General features: G+C 46.5%; 1 protein-coding gene across 5 annotated transcripts in view; it reads right to left on the bottom strand.

Annotated features, from left to right (window-relative positions):
* LOC143137790 (zinc finger MIZ domain-containing protein 1-like) overlaps positions 1-14,346 on the bottom strand; it is a 168,489-nt gene that overhangs the window by 119,055 nt on the left and 35,088 nt on the right. The window lies entirely within an intron of this gene.

Here is a 14,346-nt window from a genome sequence, read left to right on the forward strand (position 1 = left end):
CATTCGATGCTACGCGACAATCGGACACTCTCATGCAGTTAGGACAAGCCGTTATAACATTATCAAACAATGATGATGTGCCCCTTTTTTGTGGCGGCGGTAGAGAGTTCTAGAAAACATTAGGGGGTCAAATCATGAGAGTGTGAATAACACAACCACCTAACCCTGCTGTTCCTCCGAAGGAAGAAAAGAAAACGCGCTTCATTGGGCCAGCACCGTGACTGCTGACATCAGCGTCAACAGAAAAATAAACATTTCCATCTCGCAACTCTGCCTTTGTCCAGCCTCTCCAATCTAAATGTTTGCCTGGCAAATATTTACCATGCAGCGGCGTCACATCTTAAAAGTCACACACACACAGAAACACACACACACACACACACACACACACACACACACACACACACACACACACACACACACACACACACACACACACACACACACACACACACACACACACACACACACACACACACACACACACACACACACACACACACACACACACACACACACAATGAGAGTGCCCAGGTGTCTCACAAACACACTGAAAAATATCGCTAAATCAACCATTGCACCTGATATGTGTCTGTGTGTGTGTGTGTGTGTGTGTGTATATGTGCTTTATGCGTACACTCTCTGTGTGTGTATGCGTACACTCTGTGTGTGTGTGTGTGTGTGCCTACACTCTCTGTGTGTGTGTGTTCTGTGTGTACACTTTTGAGTGAGCGTGCATACAGTATGTCTGTATGTGCATATGAGAGAGTTTCAGGTTGTGTATCAGTGAATGTGTGTGTGTGTGTGTGTGTGTGTGTGTGTGTGTATCTATGCTGGGTGTGGGACTGTGTGTGTGTCTATCTATGCTGTATGTGTGTGTGTATCTGTGCTCTGTGTCTATGTGTCTGTGTGTCTGTGTGTGTATGTGTGTGTGTGTGTGTGTGTGTGTGTGTGTGTGTGTATGTCCAAGAGTGTGTGTGTGTGTTTAAAGATCCCACAGAGGCAGCTGATAAGATAGGTGACCAGTGGAAGCCTCCCATGCACAGAGCAATCCCTGCGCCAGAGAGGACAAAGTCAATATTGACAGACCGACGCGTCCTCGCAGTAGCTCTGGCTCAACCCTCTGCTTTTTCCACCTTTCCTCTCCTCTCTGCCGGAGGGTGAAATATGTCCAGTCAAGGAAAACCTGCTCAGGGCAAAATCTACATCCCCTCTACATTCGAGCTACACACACACACACACACACACACGCACAAGCACACGCACACGCACACGCACACGCACACGCACACGCACACGCACACGCACACGCACACACACACCTCCTTGTTGGAATAGACTTAAATAAACAAACCTTACTTGGTTTGGTTAAGTACTGAATATGAGTATGAATGTGCGTGTGTGTGTGCGTGTATGTGTGCGTGTGTGTGTGTGCGTGTGTGCGTACTCATGAACAGAAGCCTTAAGGTACTGACTGCCACCAGATGCTGTCTTTTGTCCACACGCTCCTGGAATGCCCAGCTCTGGAAGAGCAGATAAGAGAGGACTAGCTGCTGCGGTCTCTTTCCGGAACTCTGTTTGTGTCAACACATTACCGTTGCCGTGCCGACGGGACAACAGGTGCTCTTTGAACCTCTCACCTGCGCTTCATATTATTATTATTTTTTTTTTCTGTGCAGTGGTGCTCCTTGAAGGGACAGGACCTCATCAAGGCCAATTAGCATGCAGAGGTGCCAACACAGTGGCGTGATGTACTTTGGACCGAGGAAACGCCAGAACAGCTTGGTCCGCAGGTTGGAATTAGCCCGCATCACAATGACAACGACCTCAACGACCTCAACAACACAACAACACACCCCCACCATTTCCAAGGCTGGTCTTTTCCAACAACTACCGTGACATTTTGACAGAAGGATGCGAGAAGAAACGAAATTCCCTCAGTACAAAACAATCCCCTACTCATCTCCTCTCTCATTACTCCACACCCAATAAACAAAGCGCTCAATTACATAGTAATTGCAGTTCTAATAAACATGAACCACATGCAGGGATAAGTAAAGATTTGCACAATGGCCCATGCTCTATTAGTCCCTTAAAAAAAAAATCCTTCTCAGCTGTGAAAGTCATGTTGGCTCTGCCCTACCACCAGTACCACAATTACTGGTTTATTTGATTTCTTCCGCAGCCATGCTCTGGACAATGGAGAAATCCATAACTGCAGCAAGAGGAGGGCGAGGAGGTCCACTGTTGTTTCTCTGTGCTTTTTAGTCTGACCGTTGAGCCAGTGAGCAGGAGACAAACTTGTCTAGCCGAAGCCTCCTTCAGACGCCGCAAGGCTCCAGACTGGACGCCATACAGAGGGAGGCCCCTGCCAGGAAAGATGACTACTGGCTAGCTAGAGAGAGAGAGAGAGAGAGAGAGAGAGAGAGAGAGAGAGAGAGAGAGAGAGAGAGAGCAAGAGAGAGAGAGACAGACAGACAGACAATATTTTCACCAGTCTTTTACCAGTACAGCGGCTTTGGAGGGAGGGGCGCAGTAAAAACTAAAAACATCACGCAGAATGAAGAGAGAGCAGACAGGACGACAGAAAGAAAGACAAGACAGGACGACAGAAAGAAAGACAAGACAGGACGACAGAAAGAAAGACAAGACAGGACGACAGAAAGAAAGACAAGTTAAGAATGTAAGTTGTGCAGACACAAAGAGAGGAGGGAGTACTATTAAAATCAGCCCATACAGTCAGTGTGAGCCAGAGAGAGATTGAGACAAAGAAAGAAAAAGAGAGAGAGAGAGAGAGAGAGAGAGAGAGAGAGAGAGAGAGAGAGAGAGGGAGAGAGAGTTTTAAGCATGTTAGGAGGGCAAGTGCAGATATCTGTGGCATGAGGGAGCCAACGTAATAAAACTAAGTGCAGAAATATGAGATTTGCATCATTAATTCCCTGTGACTGATGACAGCTAAAGCTGATTCGGGGTCAATTATCTCAACCAGGCCTGCATCTGATTAAAATGAGATCCTCTCTCTCTCTCTCTCTCTCTCTCTCTCTCTCGCTCTCTCTCTCTCATTCTCCCTTTCCCTCTCACTCCCTCCATTTTCCTTCTGGAGTGTTTGGATATGCAAGTGCACATCCTTTTTAATGCCTGTTCGATGCGATGGTGTGAGACCTGGTGGGCCCACCCCCCCTCCTCCCTATATTCCCCACTATAGCCTCCCAACCCCATTAAGAGCGCCATTTGTATCCAAACGGGGGAAGCTTTGCTCTCACGAGGTTATCAAATAGAGATGAGCTCTCCACGGAGCCTGTCACTGCGCATCAAAACCCGAGAGCCACGCAAAAAGGAACGGCTTTAAAAATGTCAACAGCGCGCGTGCGTGCGCACACACGCACACACACACACACACACACACACACACACACACACACACACACACACACACACACACACCCCCTCTCCCTTCCCCCTCCATCCACCCCACCCATCACTATCTGTCAGTAGGGGCTGTCATCCCATCAGGTTTGATACACACAAAAGCATCAATCTCCCCCATTCATCCACTGTGGCTTTCTCTTCCTGTGACTCATATGCCACGTGTGTATCCCACCGCCGCTGCACTGCTTGATGTTATTCACCGCTCCTTTCAATACTGCAGGGCTATGTGTTTACATCAGCCTAGCCTGTCAGTGTTGTAAAACATGCTGTGCCAGTAGCTTATAGCTGTGCCTTAGATACTAAAAAAAAAAATAACAGAGAGAGAGAGAGGAGAGAGAGAGAGAAGGAGAGAGAGAGAGTGTGTGTGTGTGTGTGTGTGTGTGTGTGTGTGTGTGTGTGTGTGTGTGTGTGTGTGTGTGTGAGAGAGAGAGAGAGAGAGAGAGAGAGAGAGAGAGAGGAGAGAGAGTGTGAGTGTTGTGGGTACCTTACACAAGCTGCCTTTATCTGACAAATCCAAGCCAGCTCCCAATTTCTCATCCAGCGAGATCCCAAACAGGCACTCCCGGATCATAATAAAAATGAATGCAGTAGTTTGCAGTTCACTGAACAGTAGAGATTTAATGCCAAATTAGGTGTGTGACTCTGGACTACCTCTGGGCATTGTTCTGCAAATGCTATGTGCTTGTACTTTTCTAACTCCACCCCCCCCCCCCCCCCTCTGGAGCAGTAAACTATCCTGCATTAGTAATCATCAGGTAAATTCATAGTCCGGGGATTTTGGGGGATGTGTGGAGGGGAAAGAAAGTGATGTCAGCAGTGCTGTTGTAAAATCCAGACTTGTTCACCGTCTTCATACAGTCAGGGGAAATACATGGTGGCCAGAAAAAAAGTAGGAGGAAGTTAAAAAAAATAAAAAATCACATTGCCTACAAAACATTCTCACTTCATTTTTTTTTCTTATCCCTTGAACTCCATTAGCCAAAATTGATGTACATTGAGAAGATATTGCCACTCAGATTCTGGTCAATTTGCCAAACGGATTAAGTGTATCAAATCCATTTTGCTGAGTGCATTGAAGAAGTGTCAGAATGAGGCATTTTCAATTTAGCCCCCGTATACCCCCCTTACATTTTCTCTCCTTCTTTCTCTCTCTCTCTCTCTCCCTCTCTCTCTCTCTCTCTCCCTCTCTCTCTCTCCATCTCTCTCTCTCTCTCTCTCTCACCTACACTTCCACACTCAAGGGCCTCGGCTGTTGTACACGCTGCTTACCCAGCGAAAAGCAGGCCGGGACACGTATTTCATGTGTACCCGGCATTAAATTACTCTGACACAATCCACATATTTGATTCACCATTTGGCCGAGCCGTAATGATTTGGGGGGAGTGGAGGGGGGGGGGGGGGGGGGGTTCTGCTGGCAACCGCCCGCAACCGTCAGCCCTTGGTTTCCTCACCACCACAGGAACAGAACACGTCTTTCTCCAGGACTGGTCGCAGCCCGATTCCTTTTTTTTTATGAATTCTTAGGAAGACGACATAGGTTAAAAAATGCAAGCATTAAATATTCATGGGAGGCAAGGAACCCTTCACCCGTGAAGCCAGATCCCCTCCCAGCTATTGAGAAACGGAGAAACTTCTTGCAGATTTCTCGCTCTCCTTCTCTCGCCCACTCTCTCTCACTCACTCTCTCACTCTCACTCTCTCCCTCATTCCCCCCATTCCCATTTTAAACCAGCGGGGCTTAGCTTAACAAAAGCCGCATTCATTGTCTGAGAAAGACCAGGCCCCTGCAAATCATTCAAGAGAGTGCCGTGTGTGTGTGTGTGTATGTGTGTGTGCAAGGTTTAACGTTCCTAAAAAGTTATATACTGCAGTAACATTTGTAGAATATGAGGGGTGGGGTGGGGTGGGGCGGAGGGGTGTTCAGGGGGGATGTTTGGTTTAGAAAAGTACTTACATTTCCTCAAGGCTACCATTGCAATGTGAGAAGAGGTTCGTGAGAGAATTCAGCTAATGAGTAATGAATAAGGTGTGTGCTACCGAGAGAAAGCCGACTTCCGATGCGTTCGTTTGCAAGCATTTACCGCGGCCGACCCTATTCTCACCTCAACTCTGCAAACGCCACACATTACCGTGACTACCCCAGCACCACTGATACATTCCGTTCATTAATTTTGCACTCGGAGGACCCCTCTTATTTACCGACCAAAACAATCACATCAGCAAGCGATGGAGTAATGGGCAAAATAATTCATGTCGTTTTCCCCCAGAAGAACAAAATAATAAAACACAAATACACGCACGCGCACGCACACACACACACACACACACACACATACTCACACACACACACACACGGTATGTTATTAAATCCATAATGCAAATTAGGTTATTAAAAATGAAGGGGGAAACATTGTCCCTGGACATGGGGAACAAGGCCAAACCGTCCCTTCTCTGTACAGAAACAAAAAGAAAACAGGTAGAAACCGCTTGCGGGCGTTTCGGAGAAGATGGGCTTTAACAAATGCAACCCGTGGTGGACCAGAAGGTACGCTGCCCCTTGGGTGACTTAGCAAACTCAACCGAGGGCGTTCCACTTTGCCTGTGAAGTTTATAAACAAAGCATCTGCCTAGGAGCTGTGCTGCATGATCCTACAGACCCCCTCCCCAACACAAACACACACACACACACACACACACACACACACACACACACACACACACACACACACACACACACTCAGACGAACCTCCGCAGACAAGAAGAACTGCATTGATTGTGTCTGGGCTTGTTTTGTAAATACTGGCACTGGCTCTCTCTCGTTGCTATTGTTTTTTCTCTCAACATCTCATCATCGAGATGCATACATTTTTTTAAAGAAATGTACAGCCTCGGGCTCAATGAATTAACAAAAAGCTTGCACCTTGTTATTATCCCTAGCATGTCCGAACAGTTTTCCTTTTGTGCAACACACATCCTACCTTGGTCGATTCAGGAGTCTGCTGTGCAGGCAAATCAGGAATTACAAGAGTCACATTATTACACAGCACATTTTGCTATGATTTAAGACACCACGCAAGGCTCCACTAAACCTGCCTGCAATGAAAATTATAAACAGCTTCTTATTGACACAAATTTGCTTGAGCAGTAAAACGCCAAGAAAGCGCTGACAAAAAAAACAAATGCAGCAAAATCCGATCAGGAACCAATCCAAAGCCTCTAAAATCTGCAATCAGCAATAGGCTGCATATCTAGACACTCATATAAACTAACAAGAGGACTCCCCCTCTGCCATATAAACTTTACCAAATTACTGTAACGGGAATGTATTGTCATAACTACAACATAGCTACAACTACTGCTACAAAACATCTATAAAAGAAGGGTGAGCTTTGCTGTTGGGATGTTATATGAAGGCAGCCATTCCAGAGTTGATGACACAGGAGCAGTCCTGTGATTTCCCTACTTGAAAATTAGGGTACATCTGGAAAATAGCAGAAAAAGTCATGCAGTTGCAGTGGTAACATTGTTCCATTGTCGAACAGAATCGACTCGACTCGAGTCGCCTGTTTCCAGACCAACAGCTTGGCATCGGAGTTGCTTATATTATTCTCTCGGAAATCAAGTTGTAATCATTGGGTACTTTGATCCTTGAACAATTATTTGAGAGGGGGGGAAAAGGAAAGCAAGAGAGAGTGAGAGAGTTTGAGAAAATCAACTGCAAAGCAAATTATCTGAAGCATTCTTTTGCTCTTGGAAAGCTGCCAAGCCCTTTGAAGCCTCCGCCTGAGACACAAGGAAGCCTGCTCCAAGCGAGCGGCAACAATATCACCCTATTCCCTCCCAATTTGTGTTTACAACAAAAAACAGCGAAGGGAAGGGGGTTGAAGAGGGGTAAAAAAAATCACTAGTCAATATGGCTGCCTAATATCTTCATGGAGAGCCTGTCAAAAAATATCAAACAAACAAAGATCCCAGGACAAAAAAGTAGCTCTTTTCTTCCCTCGTCCTTTTGAGTCTGTAACAAGGCTCTAATCCTCTGTAATGATTTACAAAGTGACAAGTCAAACAGATTTACTGTGACAGATTGAAAAGAGCCCAACATAAATATAATTACCTCTCACGTGGTGTCTTTACACCAACCCCGCCGCCTACCCACCCCCGTCCCTCTATACAGCCACACAATAGGATATGTTCAGCAGCCGGCAGCCATACGCTTTTTTTTTTTTTTTCAATTTGCTCATCAAGATCCGACGTCTCACAGTGGAACAGCACAAAATAAATGATTACAGGGTCTGTTAGCACTTAAAGTGGCAGGGCCTTGTTAGCCTTGTGGTTTAGCTTGCATTAGTGCATTAGCCTGCTGCCTTTCTTTCTCTTCCTCGCTCCCTTTTTTTTTGTTCAGTGTCTGTGTGTAGCCGGCACTGGTCAACCCTTGCTTGACATCATGGCTGATGAACCGTGACCCAAAGGCAATGGCGTGTGGTAATTCCTAAGACACCAGCTGCAGCTAGCAGCTAACTGCATGCTAATACAGGAGCTCTTGCAAGGGCAGATGCCCAGCGAGTTGGCTGCCAAGCACATGGTTTTTAAGCGCGAGTGGGAGAGAGGATCTTGTTGCAGCCAGTCATGCTTTTCAATTATGAACGCTCCCGTAATGATAAAATGGTGAGATCATTCGGATGGTGGTCTGCCACGTTGATTTGACGCACTGCATTGCCGAGGCAAAGGTTCGGGGTGGGAGGTTAGCGGCACCTTGCTGGCAAGGACTTGCGGTGACATGCCTGCAAGTCCCTTGGTGGAACTCCTGCTTGCTTTCTGCTAGAGAACCCAAGTGCCACCATGCCCATCTGACTCATGCTCCACGGCACACACACACACACACACCTCGCATTTACCAGGGATGTCCCCCAAAATAGCGTCTCATTTCCCCCCCCACTTCCCCCCCCCCCTCACACAGAGGCCACGTGCTCCTCTTTCCACATGCAAACGAGCCTTGATTGCCAGTAGAGTGTTTGGAGGTATGCGTTCTCGAGCGTTAAGCTAAAATATGTGCTGGCAGGGGAGTGGAATGAGAAAAGAAGCAATCTGGCTCGCAGCTGAGCTTGACTTTGACACGCGGCAAGACATAAGAAACCCAACTAGCTGCACATCCACTTAAGGCAAAGGATTCGACACAGGGCCCGAAACGACGGCTTCTTCCTTCTGTGACAATGCCTATTTGCCACAGGGACAGACAATACCCATTCCTTCATGTATTTATGAATGGAACCTGCCTAGCTTTTACTCAGAGAAAAGGTACAGAATCCTTTTACTAATATAAACCAAATTATGGGTAAATCCTAGACCTGTGAAAATACCCCTAGTGTTTCCCATACATTGACTTATTTGTGGCGGCCCACCACAATATCAACATTGACCACCACACAATGATTTTCCAGGTTGTACTAAATTGTGCTTAAATCTGGTTAGCATCATAACCACTCTGTGCTAATTTGTCAAAAACTGTTGCATTTAAGTTAATTCTGCAAACCAACCACCACATGGAATTCAATTCTCTGGGAAACACTGACCCCATATTACGTTCTATCAGCAAACAAGCGAGATTACAATTCTCCGAAATCAACCTGCACCCACACACAATTAATCACGCTTTGTGCCAAGTATTTGTGTTTCTTAGAAAGAGCTCTTGAAGTGAGTGAGTGAATTTAAAATACAGTGACAACATTTACTGTAAAATAGCTTACATGATTCATATTATTCTTTTAAGGGCAACTTGTGTGAGACAATGCATGTGTCTTTTATCTGCTGAGAAAGACAAAAGGACCATATGTCTGGTACTTTAGCAATGAATTAATGCAGTATTGCACAGAGAATACTCCAGACTGGGCTGATTAAAGAAACAGACCTCGCCTTGCAAGTCTCCACCTCCCTCTTCGCCGTACTGCTAGCCTACAATACAGAAAACACAGATGCTGCCTAAAAACACCAGATGCTGCCTACATGTGACACGTTGGAAAGGATCACTAAACGGAGGGTGGGTGGGTGCTGTCATTCTTGTTTGTGCCCACCCCTGAATATCCTGTTCAACCCCCCACCCCCTCACAAACACCACCACGAGCTCTCTCTCCAACCCCCCACTCCACCCCACGGCAAATGTCAAGTCCAGGTGCAAGCGACAGAGCTCCCCCAAAGACTGCCTTTGGAATTAGGTAGTGGCCATTTATTAAAAAAAAATCAGGGGGTCATGGGGGATGGGGGAGGAGATGGTTGGCCAGGACAGAGTGGGGCGGTGGGGGGGGGAGGGGGGTTGGACAGTCACCGGATGGCAAGGAAGTGAGCAGACAATGTTTACACAGTGGTTATTTAAAGTCCTCTGGAAACGGCTCCTCCAGCCCAAAATAGCAGAGCTGGCCGCTGCAATACTGTGTCCCTGTGTCCCGGTCCAGAGTCCCGACCACAAGCCTCCCCCCCCCCCCCCACACCCCCACACCCCCCCCCCCCCCCCCCCCCAACCCACCCCAAGCCACAACCTCAGGTCACAGCTTTACACAAAGACCCAATAACACAGCGAGGAATAAAAGCTAGGAAAAAAAAACATGGTCACACACACATACACATGCGCACACTGGCGGGCACACACACACACACGCACTCACACACACCGACCCATACACACACAAACACACACACACACACACACAGTGTGCTGCTTTTGATTTATTACGCTCTATCTGGCACTGAGACTTCTATTACCGTCTTCATTTCTTGCCTGCAGCTGTCACCTCAGCACAGTGGTGGTGGGGGCTGATGCATGCCCTGCACCTGAGCTGCCACTACAGTTACTGCTGCTGCCACCACTGCTGCTGCTGCTGCCGCTACAACCGCTGCATAATGTGCTCGGTGTAGAGGGGAAATACTTGGTACCAAAGGTTGACAGAAGCTCCCCTCTTTTCAAATATGCTGTGTGCGTGCGCGTGTGTGTGTGTGTGTGTGTGTGTGTGTGTGTGTGTGTGTGTGTGTGTGTGTCCTGAACGTTTGTATTCATTGGACGCTCATTTGAGGCTGGGTTCAAATGTTAAAGTGATGTCCGTTTTGGGAGCGTCTTTACTCAAAGGTCACCAGCAGAAGGGCACTGAGGGAATTCAAACCCTGACAGATGTATGGAGTCATCGGTGTGGCTGAATGAGAGATCTACGGTGCGAAACACCAATGGCAGCATCATGAAAAGATTTGTTTTCTGCCCTCTTGAAAATGGAGTCTGTCTGACACCACCAGCACGGCGTGATGGATGCAGGGAGACGGGGGTGGGAGGAGAAAAAAAAAATAAAATAAAATGATGTTGGTGCGAGAATATCACAACGCGGAGCGGAATGGAGTCTGCGGTGATGAATGAAATGAAATCAGGAGGAGAGTGCCATTTGCTCAAGACGCCGTGTCGAAGTCAAGCACCACAGGAGCGATTTTGGCACACCGCACCTTTCGCTTGTCGGCGAGGCCTGGGGTTGCTGGGGTAACAGATTACCCTTCTTTCGCTCCCCCACTTTCATAGACTTATTGAAGAAATTATCACAGAGGGAGAGAAAGAGACAGGGAGCGATTGAGTGCAACATTGTGGGGAAAAGAGAGATAATAAACAAAGGATGAATGGGTTTACAGCATCCATACCACAATGAGGTCAAAGCATGAGGAACCGAGTTCAACCTGGGTCATTTCCCGATCCCACCCATTTGCTCTCTCCTGCCACTCACTCTCTTCGCTCTTTTTTCTCTCAATAAAACCCCAACAAATATACTATTAAAAAAGACATAGCACGTGTATCAATGTACCACTGGTCTGGCAAGGCCATGTGTGACTTCGTCCACTCATCACGACTGTACACTCCTGAGGAGAGGAATCAATTTTAGATGGTTGATTGTGCCAAAATCAACCATAGACGAGGGTGGAATTTCTTTCAAAAAAAACATTCTTGCTTTGGACATTTTTCAATTTAAAATAAATGTCAGTACTTTCTGCTTTGTTTTCCCAAGGTTTTGGGATGACTGAACCTTCAAACTCAGTCAGAACCTTTTGTTGCGAGAGGTGCTCTTAGAAAATGTCACCACTAGACGTGTGCCCGTAGACATCAGTCTGTATCAGTGTTTCAGCATTTAATTATTCAGCAGGTGGCTTTGCGCCCAGAGAATGTCTCATTTGAGTCCAAAAAAATGTGCCTCTGTCAAGACTTGAACTTTTGACTCTGGCGTTGAGAGCACCAAGATCTCAAATAGTCACTTTATCAGAACACAAAGGCCTTCTTGAGTCAGAGCTTCCGAAACAGGAAGCACACCAGATAAAGATCCAAATACACACAGATAACACACATGACACATGCAACACTTTCTGCACATCACCCATCTCGCCGACAGACAGTGTGACAGACCGAAAACTATCTAGTCTCTCTTTCTCTCACACACACACACACACACACACACACACACGGCAGGTGTTTTTGCAGATCAATAACTCACCTCCAGTGGTTGTCCAATTACCTCATGCTAAAATATTCCCCAGATGTAAATATCCCCTGCAAGGTGGCATTGGGTAAAAAAGCATCAAAGTCAACGCCTTAAATTTGCCGAAGGACGACTGAAATCACCTAAAAATGCTGCTCGTGTTTAATTTATAACGGCGGCATATTCAGGGCTGGCTGAATGTTATTTACGATTCAGGGGCTGGCCACTTACTTCAGGCACTGGGAACGACGCATTGTGACATCCTCCTCGTATGTTTTTCACCGGGTGTCAAATCAAACATGCATGAGCCCGAGACTGCTGAGCCCCAATGGCGGCTTCGCCAGCACAGAAAGCACTTAGAGAAAGCACAAAGAGTGAAACTGGTGCTGAGGTGCGGCTCTAACTGTGCCACTGTCATCTGGTTTGTGTTCACACATACAAGCCATGCCACTGACTGTCACTAAATGTCTTCTGTTGGCCCCTATGGAGAGGAAGTTGGACTGCAAAAGGTTTGAGTTTGCAGGAAAACCACAGTGGCGTGTGGCTGATTACGGGGTAAAGGTTGGATGAAGCAACATAGAAATGAAACTAGCAATGAGTGAAATTCAACTAAACAAACATGACATAATTTCACTTATAAAAATGTTATGTAATTCTGGAATCTTACAAGTTACTGGCAGTTTCCACACCATTTTAATGACCATTTCTCCAAAACTGACTTCATTTTTTGACCAGTCTAATGCGAAATCACACATGTTCTGTCCAATGCTATTCTCTAACATTAAAGTATGGTACATGATACAGTGCTCATTTCACAAACCTATTAAAAATGCTATACACTTGAAATTTCATGTTTCAACATCTTTAAAGATGCAATTTCCTACAAATTCTTCAACACCAGATACCAACCTCCAAACATACAGTAAATGTAAACAGACACACTTTCAGATAGAACACTACCTTCCCGTTCCTGTTGCATCATAAATGGGATTTTAATCAACAAGGTTTAGTTTAATATTATATTGCTTATTTCAAGTCTGGGCAGCGAGCCAGTGAAAATATTTGGACACGTTAATGATGTGCCAGCAACACTGAGGTGTCCCGGTGACCGCGCGAGTTAGCCTCGCCGCGGCAACATAAACAGCCAACATCGGCCCCCATTGTTCAGCACTAACAAGCCCGGCGATGGGGGTCAATCGCGTTCTCCCTCCCTGCCTCGACCGCTCACTCATACTCTAGCAGGTAACACGGATGAAGAGGAGGAGGAAGGAGATGATGAAATGATAGAAGAGGTAGAAGAAGAAAAAGAAAAGGAGAAATGGGATGTACAGAAAGAAAAAGAAGAAGAGGAGGAAGATGTAGAAGAGGACGAAATGGGGGGGGGGGGAAGCTACCCTCTCCAGTTTGTTTGGTGTGGGACTAGGGTTAGAGTGTTTCCACACACCCAGGTCATTCACAATCTCTTACAAAAGGGGGATATTAGATTAACAGAGATTAGGCGTGAGTGGTGCTCCCAAAAAGAGCTAGAATAACAAACTTAATGCTTAGCTGAGGAGTCAACAGTGGGATTATGGGGAAAAGACGTTTAAATCCAGCACTAATATCCACGATGGGCTTTCCTTACAATGGGACATGGGTGTTTCCGTAAGCTCTGCTCAGTGGATACACACAAAAAAGGTATTTTTTCCCCTTTTCGTATGTTACAACTCCTGCTCAGCTTCATCAAGTAAGTACCAGTGTGTGGATGTGTGTGTGTGTGTGTGTGTGTGTGTGTGTGTGTGTGTGTGTGTGTGTGTGTCTGTGTAGTGCAATACACATACACACAAAAACAACTCACAAATTCACAGACAAAGACTTGCACAAATACACACAGGCACACACTGTCCAAAATCTGCCAGAAAGAACATCAAATAACAGCGCTCGGGATTTTACTACTTTCTTGTCCTGACACACCAAGATGGGGGCAAAAAACAATAACAGATGTCTGGTGTTTTTTGGCTCACAAAAGATTTTTCTACACCAAAACAAAAAAGGCATCCCACTTCACACAAAATATTTTCCAGGCAGCGGAGCGCGGGAGTGTTTGTCCTTGTTGCTGTTGCGGGGCCAGCCTGAAGACCGACTCTCTTACCTGCTCCGGCTAGGGTGCAGATTAGCGGCCTGAAGCCATGGCTTCCACCCCTGTTACACCCACAGCTCCGGCCCAGCCAGAGAAAGAGAGAAAGAGAGAGAGGGAGAGAGAGAGAGGGAGAGAGAGAGAGAGAAAGATGGAGAAAGAGAGAGGGAGAGGTTGCACGCTATAATATGATTAAATACTCTGTGGTCTGGCGCCAGCCTTGGCCACCCCCTCGTTATTTTTCCCTCCGTCTTGCTCTATCTCTCTCCCTCACATTCTCTCTTTTCGCTTTCGCGCATGGGTCGCTC

The sequence above is a fragment of the Alosa pseudoharengus genome, unplaced genomic scaffold (assembly GCF_046254945.1).
Source record: "Alosa pseudoharengus isolate Yale_2024_CS ecotype anadromous, Long Island Sound unplaced genomic scaffold, YU_APseudo_1.1 YU_APseudo_1.1_scf_21, whole genome shotgun sequence".
Lineage (NCBI taxonomy): Eukaryota > Metazoa > Chordata > Actinopteri > Clupeiformes > Clupeidae > Alosa > Alosa pseudoharengus.